This window comes from Sceloporus occidentalis, unplaced genomic scaffold, assembly GCF_023333645.1.
Source record: "Sceloporus occidentalis isolate IW3139 unplaced genomic scaffold, rSceOcc1.0.p SCAF_72, whole genome shotgun sequence".
Lineage (NCBI taxonomy): Eukaryota > Metazoa > Chordata > Lepidosauria > Squamata > Phrynosomatidae > Sceloporus > Sceloporus occidentalis.
In genome coordinates, this window is record NW_028317052.1 from 910,036 (window position 1) to 926,282 (window position 16,247).

At 39.0% G+C, this 16,247-nt stretch overlaps 1 pseudogene; it reads left to right on the forward strand.

Moving 5' to 3' along the window:
• Nucleotides 1-16,247, forward strand: part of LOC149286055 (LHFPL tetraspan subfamily member 7 protein pseudogene) — a 96,875-nt pseudogene that overhangs the window by 21,843 nt on the left and 58,785 nt on the right.

A 16,247-nucleotide genomic window follows, 5' to 3' on the forward strand; every position in this document is an offset into this window, starting at 1 on the left:
CTGTATCGCTTGACCTCAGAAGGATTCAGCATCATGTGGACACTTTGCTGGATAGTCTAAATGGGCCAGCTGGGAAGATTAGAGGTCTTCATTGCACATCTCCCAACAAGGCGATCTACCCCCGGCTTTTGGACAAGTGGGCTGCCACCCTCTGAACCTGATGCCTTCTGCCACAAGCGCTGCAAAAATTGTTGGCGCTATATAAATAAAAGATAATAATAAATAATACACAACTGTTACTACCCACACACACATTTCCAAAATGGATGAAAAAGCAGAGATTTGCCCATGGAATATTTCTAATATGGAGTATGTGAGCTAGGTTTTTCTTATGGTTGAGCCCCTTTACAGCAATATGCTGTTATTTTTACATATCACTTTGCCTGTGAACTTCACACTGTGCCTCACAAAATAGTAAATTAAAATAAAAATCAATATACGCTGAAACAGGAATTTAGCAAATTCACAATTGCTCTTATTAAAGTAATATTTCAAGGCAAGTGTTTAAATGTAAAAGGTCTTCAGAAAGTTCGAAAGCAGTGGCAGAGGTGTTGGCTTTTTTGATTTCTCATCTTCAGTGGTCAGTGCAGACTAAGGTAAGCTTTCGTTTACCAACATTTTGGTACATAAGAAGCGCTCTCTCGGATTTTTCTCACATTTAACTTCACCAGACTATTATTGAAGAAAATTAAATGTTGAAATAAAATAAATTGGCTGAATCAGATAGCCATAAGAACATTAACTATGCCAAAATACCGTATTTGATTATAAGACGACCCCCAAAATGTAAATATTAATTTAGGAAAAAAAGAAAAAGCCAGAATATAAGACTACCCTATAAGAAAAAAGTTACACTAGTAAATATTCACATGTAAACTATTTTTTCATATTTAATAAAAACTATGAGAAAAATTTATTTTTTATTTCCTTTTATTTGCCAACTTGCCCGCAGTGATGCACATCTGCCCCCCAGATATGCCTTATACGCCGCTATATGCCACTCTGCCTCCCTGATATTCCTTTTAACCCCCTATATGCCACTTGGCCTCCAGAAAGCCCTTATACCCCCCATATGCCACTCCCCCCCAACTTCCTGAGCATTTTTATAATATCGAATAGTCAATAAAAGGTTTTTGATATGGTTATTGCAAAGGATACTTTTGTATTATTGCATGCCAACATGCTACGTTTTTATGTAGCGTGCAGCTGGGCATATCCCGCAACTGGCTGTACGCTGCAGCTGCCCTGGGTGCCAGATTGTCCTGGCCTGCGGATCATTAGTTTAGACCTGTCAACGAACATCTACTAGTGTATCACTTTAACATTGTTTAGATTCTACCTGATTGAGGGGACATTTCTGGTGAAAGATAATTTCCAGGGATGTAAATCTTTGTCAGAGGACAACCGTCTTATGTTTTGTTCAGTGTTATATTGATCTCTATCTATAGGGTGCTCTCTGTGGGATCTACCGTATTGGCTCGGATATAGGCCGCACTTTTTCCCCCCACTTTAAGTCTTTAAAGTGGGGGTGCGGCCTATATTCGGGGTCTAGCGCCCGACGCCCGGGACATGCAGGCAGCGGGGTTAGGATACAGATCCCCCGCAGCGGTGCAGGGGACCTGCATCCTACTCCCCGATACGCTCAGACAGCCTCCCCTGCCAGCACTTCCCACGGGGGGGGTGCCGGCACGGGAGGTTGTCTAAGCGCATCGTGCGGTTGTCTAACCGCACGATGCGTTTTACCTCTGGCCCCCCGCCTGACTTACCGGAGCTGACTCCCGGGTGTCTTGCGGGGCCGGCGGGGGACATCTACGCAATACGCGTATACAACTTCCGATGCCGGCACATCCGGCACCGGAAGTTGTATACGCGTATTGCGTAGATGTCCCCCGCTGGCCTCGCAAGACACCCGGGAGTCAGCTCCGGTAAGTCAGTCGGGGGGCAGAGGAGGACAGTGGCAGCATATCTCGGGGAGGGAGGAGGACAGTGGCAGCATATCTCGGGGGGGGGGGGACGGACAGTGGCAGCATATCTCGGGGAGGGAGGACAGTGACAGCATATCTCGGGGGGGGCAGAGTGGCAGCATGTTTTTTTGGTGCTTTTTTAAAGAAAAAAACTTTTTCTTTAAAAAAGCACCAAACTTTTAGGGTGCGGCCTATATACGGGGGCGGCCTATATCCGAGCCAATACGGTATTTGGCTGAAAGATTAGGCCAAACCAACACTGGACAATTATAGTTCCACTGTCAGTTACACATCCGTCATCTATGGTGATAATAAATAATTTTACTACAGTAAAATAAGAGTTCTGTGACATTCATTTGGCTTCTGATTTTTCATTGCTTATTAAAATCTGAGTGACTTTTAACATACTGCAGATGGCATGATATATATTGTTCTTGTTTGCTAAATGCATTGTACTCTATTGGGAGTAGTAATACCACTAACACAAGTCAAACACATTGCAAAGCATTACAAGGATTAACAGGAATTGAGTAGGTCAGGCTTTTAAGCTATTTTTGTGGTTTCCTAGAGGCAGACTTGTCTGTGGAAGCCAATCTGGTGCACTCCTGGTACCATTCTCCTACCGCTATAAGAGAGACTGCTAGTAACCATTTAGTAACCATTGATGGTGTTTTTTTGTATTTTTTGCATCCTATTATGCTAAATTTTAACACTTTTTTTTTTTTACTAAGTGTAGAACTAGAAACATCAATCACAGTACATTTATCACATTTATATATAAAGCTCCAGCACTATTGTAACAGTGAAAATTAACAACAGCAATTAAAACAGACAATGTACAAAATTGGCAGTAATACTGGTAATACAATTGCTGAGACATACTGGCACCGAAGGGGAAGAGGGCTCTACTCTATCTAGAGAAGAACTGCTAGGGTAGGGAAGATTTGATTGTAGCAGGGGTGATGATGAGGAGTTGGTGCATGGAGGTGGGGAGAACCTGCAGTTCCTTGCAGGATGCAGGTTGGGGCAGATTGTATGTGTCTCTTCCCTGAAAAAAATCTTAATGTATTTATTTGTCTCATTCATAATTTTTTGCCAAGCAAAAGTCGGTACTGATAGGATGTTGCCATAGAAACCTAAAAATGAGTCCTAAAACTTGCTGTGTTGTATTTCCTTTAACCTTCAAATGAAAGAATACAATGATAAATCTGCTTTGTGTAATGCGCTAGAGAACACTACCTGTAAGATTTATATATTTAGAAAATGACTTCCTTCGCTAAATGCATCTTCTGCTCTGCTGGTTCTTCACAAACTAGGTTATAAAAAAGTTTAATATTGTTTCAGATAGTACACAATGTCTTTATGGCTTTGATACCCGCCATGGCTTTTTTCTCCATCAGGAAATGAGAGCTCCAGCTTTCTAGTGGTTAAAAAACCCACAAAGAAACAACATTAAAAAGTAGTAAAAAAGAGGGCAACAGGGATCCTGTTAATAATAGTAAACCGATCATATCAGCTTGTGTACAAGAGTTTCTGGGACACCACAACTCTACTCTTCATGCTGGTGCAGGGCTACCATGAATAAAGCATATTCATGAACCTTTTAGCTATCAGTAATATGTGGAATGCCTCCATCTCGCCCTCTTACCCCAACGCTCTTTATAACTGAAGTGCCAGGAGTCGATGTTAATATGAGTTGCAATTGCCTCTTCCAAATTTTCTTGTGACAGCAAAGCATAGTGTCAAAATGGCAAGGGATCTCCTTGGAACACCTCCCCTGTCACTGCTTATTTTTCTGTTTTTATTTATTTATTTTTTATTTTTGTGCTTTTGACTGACATTATTTGTGATTTCTGAAAGCATATGCTTTCTTTTGGACTTTAATATATCTTTTCAAATATATAGTATATTTTATTTAAATGATATGTTGGTTTTGTGCACCTCCTTACATTTTTGTTTGACAACAAAGATGTATTATGATGTTTTCGATATCCGCAGAAATCAGGAATATTTAAGTATATTTTTGTTAAAATGTAACAGTTTGACATATTGTTAAGTGTATGATTTGGATCTGACTTGTGACAGTAACCTCTTGTTTGCCGTTCCAGACAAGTGCTGTGCTGTGCTCTGGCGGGTGCGCTCTCCTGGTAATGAGCTGTTTTTTGGCCGTTGTGACTCTGTTCTTGCCCAGCGGTCTGTGTGAGAGGCGGCTTTGTACACTAGCAGGATACATGCAGACAGCAGCAGGTAAGCCTTTGGCTCTTGCAATAAAGAACAACTGGAGACATCATGTATGATCTGTGTATTCACATTTTGACTCTTGTATCATTTCATGGGGAATAAGATGTGAAATTAACCATTTAATTAATAATCTTTGACAAGATTTGAACTACCCTGTCTTAAAGGCACAATAAACTTATTTTTCCCTTAAAGCTATGAAAGCCATACTTTGCCCATCGTTTTTTGTTCTTTGTGTATGTCATTATGAAACCCTGCAAAAACCACCAGTTCAAAGAATTATAATAAACTGATGACTAGTTGGAAGCTTTGATGTAATGTAAAGAAGTTTCACTTTACTGAGAGGGTGTTGGATAAAAGGAACAGACTCAGCAGAAGTGGTAGAGGCTAATCTAGTGAGGCTATCGTGAACCAAACACAAGAAAAGGCTAAAGGGGTCTTAGTCTCTACATCAGGAAAAATGGGCAGACTAGATGGGCTGATTGGTTCTTATATGCAGTCAAATTCTATAGTTTTATGAAAGTTTATATTGCTAGGTTTTGATTTTTACTGCCAGTCAGTGAGTCTAGAAAAGGAAAGTCATGGTGGAGCTGAATTCACAGGATAAAAATCAGCTGTTCTAAGCTCAGTATGCTGGCTGGGTAATTGTGATAGTACAAAGTATTAGCTGATTTTATTAAGTTCTTTCTATAAAACACTCCTTCTTGAAAGAGTCAGACAACAACATTTTATTACCAAATTACCGTGGAATGTTTAAAGTTGATTACAAGGAAACAACCTTAAAAAGTAGCTGAGAGGCCAGATCCCTTATGGTGACCTTGGTGACTCCTGAGCGCTGACACTGCTCACCCTACAAGCAGTGTCATGGCAGGAATTGCAGTCAATAGCCAAACAGGAAGACTAGTTGCTCAGCTGTGTACAATGAAGACCATTATGTGCTTCCGATATATACAGTAAAACATGACATTCCTGCCTTTGCTATAAATTGCCTTTAACCAGCCAGGAAATTGCAGCTTTCATAACAGGGCACAATTGGTTCTCAACAAGTAGACAACGCAAATAATGTGGGAATTACCCACTAGCACCAATCATACCGAAACCTTGGTGTTATGTCCCTATGATTGCGCTAACAATAAAATGTCATTCTGGAGGATATTGAGGATTTAGCAAGCCAATAATATTCTAAAAAATCTTTCTATCTGATTGAAACGGAATGCCACATAAAATGGAACTGGAGTTATTAAATCTCAAACTTAAAAACAAAAAAATAAAAACAAACATTATTGCTTCTTATGGCCCTTGTGTATTCTCTCATCCTTTAGGGTATATTCACAAAATACCCAGGTGGCCCAGATTAACAGATGGGATAATTATTGATTAAATGCAAGACTTATGAAGTAAGATATTTTAGAAGCATTAACAGGTCATTGGCAATGCATTGACTGCTTGCTGAAATAATTTCATTTGAGGGAAGTTCACACCCATCTTTAGCGCTGAAGTTTTTTTTCCTAAGTAGTGGTTAAGTAGTGATGACATTAAAGCCATTGCTGACAAAACTTGGAGCAAGAGCAAAGAGAATAAACCCTTCAAACCTCATTTGCACCCACATTCAATATTTCAAAATAACAAGGTATATAAGATTCTTACTATGTGGTATGATTCCATACCCTGATGACTATCATATATTATTTAGATACTGTTAAATCTTTCACCCATGCCCTTCCCTTCTTGTCAGGCACAGAAATGTCCTGGATATTGACTGCCTAACTGCCCGCCGGGAGCACCAGGGATCACTGGCCTATCTGGTGTTGGCAAAATGTCCCCTCCTTGGAGATCACTGGGGTCATGTCTTTGCAATATGTCAGAGCGTAACAATTCAGCTCTCCTTTTAATAAATGCACTATAAATATAAAGGCGAAGCACTTGAATATTGACAAATGATAATTTACTAGGCACTTTTGATCTAGCTAATGGGTCAGCCTCAATAGCTCCATCTTAGAATGCATTGTACATTGTGCTAACTACTTGTCTCGAGCTTAAGAGCTGCAAGACAAAGTCACTCAGAAAATTACCATTTCAATTTGGCTAATGACAAGAGAAAATTATAGATGACTAGAATTCCAGAAGAGTTGGGACACAGAATAAAGGACGGAGAGATGGCAAGATTGTTTAAAGAGCCACTAAGCCTTATGATTTCAAGATACAAGGTTTCTTTTGTGATGCCTCTCAGCTGATTGCTGACACATAGAGATGCTACTTCAGTTGATCAGCAGGGAGAGGATTTGTACGTGGTCTAAGAGACCGCTTATTACTCCAGATCATTACGGGAAATTAAATTAACATCTCCTTTATAGAGGAGGAAACGTTGTCTATCACTGCGAAAACACTGAATGAATGACAACTGCTGTCTGCATTCGCTTAGTCTGAATCAGTAAGGGAAGCAACTTGGAATTCTAAAATTAATATTTCAAAACATTCTCAGTGCTGTGCAGAAACCATTTAGATATAAAAACATTAGTTGTAATACTTCAGTTATTGGCCTTCTGGGGTCGCACCATGCCCCATACTAATGCATTGTTTTCATGTGGGATCTGAATACATGGGTCCACAGACCTTGTGCTTCTTTAACATTGCAAGTTCTTGGGGAAGAGAGGGGGAGAGCTTTTTTACCATGGAGGGCAACTTGGGAGCTTACCATGATGGCTTGTGATGGGGGCTCAGTCCCTAAGTTGATACTGTGCTTCTTCCATACAGAAATCTTTACTGGCATTACTGCGCGTTAGTACTCCATCCACGAATCATGTCCAGACAGTAGCACTTCACTTCTGTGAACTATTCTTACTTGTACTTTTTACTTATTTTTAATCATTAAAGTTGTGTTTCCTAATAAGTGAATGTCGGAAGAGTTACTTATTATTATCTTTTATTTATATAGCGCCAACAGTTTACGCAGCGCTTAATACAATACATAAATTCAAGGGATATGACAAGATCAGAATTGACAGACTAAGACAAACCGATACATTTGGTGGAGAGAGCTCTGCTCGCAAGCTTACAATCTAGAGGGAATGGGGTGACAAACATAAGGCACAGAGAAAGGGTGAGAGGTAGTGTGGGGGTTGTATCGATGACAGGGAAGTTCTACCAGCTAAGATGGCGCGGCTTCTCTGAAGAAGTGGGTTTTTAGATGTTTCTTGAATGTTGGGAGGGAGGGTGAATGTTGAAGGTTCGGTGGAAGTAGATTCCAGAGATATGGAGCAGCCCGAGTGAAATCTTGTAGATGGGAAAAGGAAGAGGTAATAAGCGAGGAGGAGAGCCTTAGCCCCAGGGCCGGCCCAAGGCAAAATGCCGCCTGGGGCAAATTTTAAAATGCCGCCCCCCCCTTATCTACCCTTCCTCTCCCTCCGTCCCTGCTGCCTCCCCCTATTATTTACCCTTCCTACCCCCCCCTTGTTCTTACCTTTCAGTAGTCCTGCGGCGAGTCTCCCTGTTCGGTCTCGGTGCCGGCTTGTAATGCTGAGCACCGGAAATGAGGTAATCTTTCGGCACTTAGCATTACAAGCCGGCACCGAGACCGCACAGGGAGACTCGCCGCAGAGGAGAGAGAGAGGGGCGCCTAGCGGGTACTGACAGCTTGGTAAGCGAAAACCACTCGGCACCCCTTTCTCTCTCTTTCGCTTTAAAAAAAGTGCCGCCCATTCAAAAGTGCCTCCCTTCAAAAGTGCCGCCCCTTCAAAAGTGTCGCCTGGAGCGGTTGCCCCACTCGGCTCCATTGTCGGGCCGGCCCTGCTTAGCCCATGGGAAGAACATAGGGAACGAGTAGGAGAGTATTTGCTAATGAGGTCAGAAATGGAGGAACAGTATTATGGATGGCCTTATATGTCAGTACCAGGATTTTAAATTTAATTCTCTATTATATATTCAATTTCATATTTATAAATGTAATTTTGTACTGCAACCTTTTTGCAACTGAAAATAGAAAGCCGCAAACCTGTAAATAAGGAATCAAATGACCCCAAAATTGTAAAGTCATGAGACTGCTTGGAGAAATGGAACCAGCCTGGGGGGCAACCAGTCTGCCCCTGATTTAGGTGAATCTAGGATGCTATTGTATACTAATGTTCTCATTGGAAATAAAAAACATCTTATGGAAGCACGTGTAATTATTGCAGCGTTGTACTGGGGTTTGACCCCCATCGGCTGGCGCCACAGCTCCCCTACTTCGTTATTTCAGTTTTCTCTGCATGTGATTATTTTGTCCGTCTTCCGTTCCTGACCCTTTCGGTGACACATAGATTATCATTTTCTGAATGCACCCTGAATGATGTAACATGGAAGCAGAATCCCAGTTTGTGTTGCTCCCTGACACGTAAAACTTAATTACATGTCGATTTTATTTAGTGTTTGGGGCATCTATAGCATCCGAGAAGTCCATGATGTTTGTGATTCCAGATATAGATGCTTCCCCCACCCAGAGGAAGGCGCTTTATTTCCTGGGAAGAACATCTGAGTAAAGTGTTAGGTGGGGTTAGCATATAAAGTACAGTTTTAGTTACCAGATTAACCATATCATTGCTAAACATTGAAACATACATGTGAAGTGTATTTATTTTGAAAAGCAAGTCCCTCTTTGGTAGGGAGACCAGATTTACAAATGCAAAATGAATAGGGCTGCATTAAAAACGTCATCACTATGGATGGGCACACTATTCCTATTTACATAGATTACATATAAAGTGCTCAGGATGCTACATATGAACATGGTTGGCACGTGCCACCTTTTAAAATTAAAACCTGCAATCCTTTTTTCAATTTCTCTTGTGCTGTGGATTTGCATTCTACCAATGTCAAAAAAAGGACAGAAAGAAAGTAGCAGTGCTAAAACTGCTACCAACTGCTACCATCCCTAAACCAACTACTATATGATATGTTATATGATAAAGTATAATGTACATGGAAGTCTAAACAAATTCTTTTTGCATGGTGTTACAGTGTTAATACATTTTACCTGAATTTGTGTTTATACAGGTATCTGATACTTAGTCTGGCTTCTTTCAATCTCACCTTCACCAATCCCTGTTGTGTTACTGTCTCTAACAAATGTAAGGATAATGTATTCTAGAGCTGTCCTTTATGTATTACGCAAAACTTTAATAATAAGCAGTTTATCATTTAAATTTAAAAGAACTTTGGGCAACATTTACACCCTGACTTTGTCCTTTTTGTGCTCTTGCATTTTTTTATCTCTTAAATATGCGTGGAGCACCTTGCCTTTTTTGAACTATTTTACTGGTCCCTTTGGCAGTCCTTATCTTTACGAAAGGGACTTTCTTCATCACTGCTTCAGACAGGACCCCCCCCAACCACCACTCAGACACTACAGTATATGGAGAGACAATAAAGTAGCACTGATAGTGTAGTAACCGTAGCAACACAATTCATTGAAGCAGCAGTGGAAAATGTTCATATTAAGTAACATAGTATACATTTTTTTATGTCCAACCACCACTTGTCCTTGGTGTAGGTCCTGGCTCGTACCTTCAACAGTAAAATACTTTGGCAATTTATAGATAACTTCTCCTAGTCCATTAACACTGTATTCGCTCTCTTCACTCCCAGTCACTGGGAAAACCAGCAGTCGTAGGTGATGGGATGAAAAGTGTCTATGTTACTAAACCAGCTGAATAGTCTTAACTTTGATAAATGAGCCATCCTTTCTGGTCTCCACGCTTCCTTGCATTTAGAACTCCAAAAGTGGGAAAGAAGTGGCAGAATAAGATGGCTGTTTGCTACAATCAGGAGCAGCGGAGAAGGTTTTTTCCTCCCTAAAACACTATACTCAGTATTCAGTAATACACCAGCGTGATGACTGTACAATACATCATACTTAACTTTGTATTGATACAATATTGTTTGGCGAAGGAGAGAACGAGGAATTAGCAACCACAACAAGGAAGTCACACTAAGTGACACTAAATCCAGAAGACATATAAACCATGTAATATCACATTCTGTATGGACTTTTATAGACACGCTTTAACATTTCTAACAGTCCTGTTCAAATGCCACCATTACATTCCTTTCCTTTAATCAGAGGATGCATTTTAAACATTTATTGCCCCTTTTTCCTCATTTTCTTAATACAAGTCATCCAAACCTGTTAAGGTAAAACAATCCCTATTATTTAGGGGTTGTTTTATCTTAGCAGATATGCTATTCTTGCATTATTATTCTCACCTGTGATATACCAACTTACATTAAGATTAATTTAATGGAACTTAATATACTCGCCACTACTCAATATAATTTAATGAGGCGTGATGATCATGGACGTTAAGACATGAAACACACACCAACATATACACTTTAAGACTTATTTAACCCTTGCAGTGTGTTTCTCACAGCCATCCACTATTTTGAAAGGAAAATCTATAGAAAAGATCTCTTTTTTTCCCTACAAAATTGATATTAAGGAAATATAATTTGGATATTGATCTGATGTGCTCACATGCTTGTACCATTTAAAAGCTAAATCATCGAACAACACAGGGGGCTTAACGTGTTAAAGTATGATAAGGCAATGACTTCTCAGGACTGCCGGCTGATGGGGTTAGAACAATGTCAGCAAATCTTGCGCAGAACAGTTTTATTTGTAGGCCATACAATGGGCAGCAGACAGCTCATTAAATTAAACTGTGTCAGGAAGCTCGGCTGGCAGGAATCCTAATGGGCAGACTGCCTGCCATAGGTTAAATGTGTATTAGCCTGTAGATGTACTTAAGCCAGCTTCTGAAACAAGACATTCAACGCCATAAATATCATTGACGTATATGTTCCTGTTGACTTACAAGGAGCGGTGTTTATTGGAAGGACACCATGAGATGAGGGGATTCCTAGGATTAATGGTGTAATTATTATAGTGTTTAACCCCCTCACAGCTTCAGAGGCCTGCATTGTAATGCATATTAGAAATTAAATTGTTCCTGAACTCTGATTTTATGACTTACTTCCCCTCAGTAAGAGACAGAAATGTTCTGGTAAGAGCTCTGTTAAGATGGGGTCCATGCACAGTTTAAATGCAATGCCAGTGTCACCCTGATATGTGAAGGAAAGACCCAGAATTCCTCTTATTTTTCCTCCCTCTGTGAGCACGTCCAGTACCTGATTATCCTCCAATGCTAAATGGAGCGTGGTTTATAACTGAATTTCATGCCTTCGGAAACAATTGTCTTCATGTTATTGAGTCATCCATCTGTAGAAAATGCCGTACACATAGCAGTGCAGAGACACAGCTTGTAAAAGGCCATCCATGGTGCTTTACCTCCACAGGCCTACATCTATTATTATTATTATTGGACCCTCATTGGATACAAAGTTATTAAAATACATTATTTTTTCAAAATATATAATCTGGCTGCTAACTATTCACAGGAATGTACAGAGCAATGTCCTGAAAGTCTGGACTGTTTCATATTGAAAAGCTCAGTTTTAATGTTGTACTAGTAATAAAACTGGTGGATTTCTTCTTTAACTCTTTTGTATTTTTTCTTTTTTTTCTGTCACCTTTCTGTCCTGTGATTGCCACTTCTGTACTTTGTTCCAACAGAATTGTTACAATGCTATAGAATTTATCTACGATAAATGTGAGCATTTCTCATATTTATTTAAAAAGATGTTTAAAAAAGCTCTGTTCGGTACGGCAGTTTCTGGTTTTCCTACTTAACATGTAGAAGGATCTTTTATCAAACAGCAATGATAATGCCTGTTTTGTGGCTGATCACCAGGGCTAGACTGGCGATGACGGGGAGGACCTGGCACTTTAATGACAGCGACCACTTGATATAATAAGCACGGCCAACAACTATGCTGGCCTTATGTTCGCTTAGTGTGCGGCTAGGTCACAAAATGATGGTTGCACATTCTCCTTTAGGATTTTCTGGTATAGAGCAGAATTCATGGTTCCAACAATTCACAAATTACCCAGGTTCTAAATCAGCCCCAGGCCATCATACTACCACCTCCATATTTTACTGTTGGTATGATGTTCTTATTGAGGACTGTTGTGTTAGTTTTACACTAGATGTAATGGTCTTCTAAAAAGTCCACTGTTGACTCATCAGGTGGTCAGGATGATTTTTGGCAAATATGAGACGAGCCTTTGTGCTCTTTTTGGTCAGCAGTGGTTTTCGCCTTGGAACTATCCCATGGATGACATTTTTATCTTTCTCTCAACTGAGGCAAGTAAGGCCTGCCATTCTTAACATGTTAGTCTGGGTTCTTCTGTGACCTCCTGGATGATTTGTCAATGCGCTGTTAGAGGAATTTTGGTAGGACGGTCACTGCTTGAAGGTTCATCACTGTTCCAAGTTTTCTCCATTTGTAGGTACAGTAATGGCTCTCACTGTGGTTCACTGGAGTCTTTGAGCCTTAGAAATGGCTTTTTAACACTTCCCAGACTGATATATGTCAATAACTTTGTTTCTCATCTGTTCTTGAGTTCCTTTAGATTTGATGATCTGAAACATATAAATGTACAACAATATGCACAATTAGAAGAAATTAGCAAGGTGGAAATACTTTTCACAATACTATAGATTGTAAAGTGCCTTGGGGGATTATTCACTAAAGTCAGAGTTTGCTGCAGACTTGTGGTTTCAACTCCCTTTCACTATTCGCTATGCTATTTATGCTATAAAGGACCCACCCTGGGATTTTTTTTCTGCAAGAAGAGCCAAGCTGGATAATACATAGTTTAATCACTGAAAGGACTTTCAAGAATGTTCACTGATTTATACAGTGATACCCAAGCAATTCTTGAAACTGAAGCTTGCTGGGGTTGACCCCTCATAATGTAAGCTGAAGTCAGTGATAGGAAACCGCAAATCTTCCTGCCAACTCATTAGTGAATAAACCCTCAGACCCTCATCTACGACCTACTTTGTGTCCATTCCTGGAAATGCATGTAGGAGATGGATAATATGACACAGAGACAGGATTGAATGGTACACAGTGACAAGGACACTGCAGGCACATTGATAAAAATAAAAATCAGAAATTGTATATATTGTTAAGCAGACAGGCATCTGACAAGTGTATCGAGTAAAAGGAACTGTGTAATAAATGAGTCTGATGCAGATTTCTTCATAGCTACTTGGAATAAACAGCCAAAAGCTTCAGAATTAGAACAATGTAGTGAATTTGTACAGTCATTGGTTTGTTTGTTAAAATACATTTCTCTAAAAAAAAAAAAAAAAAGAAAATGTCCGTACAAACAGGTTTTGGAGCAGCATGTTCTGTTTATCATATGCTATATTTAGCAATGTGCCTTAAGAAAAACTATGCAGATCTTTGCATGTTTATTCATTCTCTGGTAGGTGCGTTATATGGTACTTTGTATAAAGCAGACTCTTGTTTTTTATTATAATCATATACTATATATTTTAAAGAGACAGCTCAAATAGAAATGTTAATGATCTCAAATCCTTGTGTCTGGGTAATGCATTCAGATGGTTTTAATAGCAATATATTGATTATGGCGGTTTATATAGCCATAACTGGACACATCCCAGGTGCCAAAGTGTATTTTTGCAAAAATATATTTTTGCATCTAGTTTGCATACCTCCCAAGTGTTCCTATATTGAAGGGACAGTCCCTCTTTGGAATAAGTATCCCTCTGTACCTCTTTCTTGACTAACTGTCTACGAGCCCATAGTGTTTCCAGGGTATGACTGTATCACAGTGTTCCACAGCCCTGATAATGTGCTTATAAACAGAAGATGTGGAACCTGCTAAATATATGTCATTAGGTAACACAAAAGTCGCAGTAAAACCCTGGCCATCTCCTAACCACACCTCCTGTCTTTGACCTTTAGAAATGTTGATAGGTCTGGGTTTGTACAATTGTGTGCCAATTTACATTTATTCCTATAAGCGTGTTCCTTACAGACTCCCAAAAAAAATCAAGTTGGCTCTGGTTACTAAAATCTAAATGTGTGTCCTGTAAAATATATTGTGTGGGTTCATGGTATATATTGATGATAGTAGGTCAGTTACTGTGGGCCCTACAGTTTAGTACTCACCTTGTATAAGATTCTGATAAAGTCGAGATATCAAATAAAAACACTAAATGGACAGAAATATTGAGGCACCTGACCATTACGTCAGCAGGGAATTTAATGACATCACATTCTAAATACATGGGCATTAATATGTAGTTGGTTCCCCCTTTGCAGCCATATCAGCTTCCACTCTTCTGGAAAGGCTCTCCATAAGATTTTGGAGTATTTCTGTGGGAACGTTTGCACATTCATCCAGCAGAACATTTGTGAGATCAGGCACTGATGTTGGATGAGAAGGCCTGGCTTGCTGTGGAAGAGATATATAGATGACATTCTTATAATTTGGAAGGGGTCAAAGGAAAATCTAAATGAATTTATTAAATATACCAATAATAACAAATTTAATTTAAAATTCACCTCGAATATACAAGACCAACAAATTGAATTTTTGGATGTGGAGTTGTTCTCAGAAGGTAATCAGATACACTCCAGAAACTACAGCAAACCCACAGACAGAAATGGGTATATAAACTATAATAGTTGCCATCACCCTCAATGGCTCAATAACATCCCAAAAGGCCAACTCCTAAGGGTAAAAAGAAATTGCACCAAGAGAGAGGATTTTGAATTGAAAGCACAGGAAATTAAACAAAAATTTTTAGAAAAAAACTATCCGGAAGAAAAATTAGAGAATAGCCTCCGTGAGGTAGAGGAAGTAGACAGACAAAAATTACTGGGGAATAAAAATAAGTCATTCAATACATCTAAGGGGAGAGACTTCAGTTTCTCGTTTTTTACACAATATAATACCCAAGCTAACAAAATCAGGCAAATTATCAATAAACATTGGCATATACTAAAAAATGATGAAATTTTAGGTACGACACTACCAGAGAAACCACAAATAATTTTTTAAAAGACAGGATCATTAAAAACATTATTGGCCCCAAGCGTCCTTCCAAAACAAATAACAGTACAAAATCCCAATATGTTTATAGGTAGAAAACCAAATGGGTTTCATAAATGCGGCCATTGCAAAATGTGCCTATTACTCCCTAGAAAAACGAATCAGTTCGTAGGTACACAAACTGGCCAAATATATACCATCAAACACTTTATAAATTGTGTGACTAAGAACATAGTATATTTACTGGAATGTGGGTGCGGACTACAATACGTAGGGAGAACCATAAGACCCATGAAAGAGAGAATACTAGAACATCTCGGGAATATAAAAAACAAGGATACCAAACATAGTGTCCCCCGACACTGCAATATGTGCCCAAAATTCTCTTTAGATACCCTAAAGATCATAGGGATAGATTGGGTCCCCCCCAATTGGAGAGGTGGGAGTACGGTGGACAATTTATCAAGACGAGAAACTGAATGGATTTTTAAACTAAAAACCTTCAAGAAGGGAGGTCTAAATTTGGAACTAGATATATTAACATATATGTAATGGGCCCTTCACCATTCTACTGCTATTGAAATTGAGTAAATAATAACAACACCAATTTTTTTCATACTCATCTTCATTTATTATTCACATTTCTCGCCTATTTCCTGTCTATTTCCTTTTTTCATTTTATTTTTATTTTTGTTTATATTTATTTTCATTTTTATATCTATATTTATTTTTATTTTTATTCTTTTTCATTTTTTTCATTTTTATTTATTCAACAACACATATTCATTTAATAACATATACATTTATTCTCATTTTTATTTTTATTTTTGTACATATATAGGACAACAGAGATAGTTCCTTGCCTTTTGGAACGATTTTGGCACCATATATATATATTTTGTCTATATCCTTTTTTAAATTGAATGCCCCTAGTACTATATACAACGCCACAGGAACACAATATGTAGATCCAATGAAGTACTTGTGTGTAAAGATAAGAAGAAACACATTAGTCAAAATATTGGTTATTTTGTATAACACAATTCCCATATATCCGACCAAATATAAAGAAACATGAG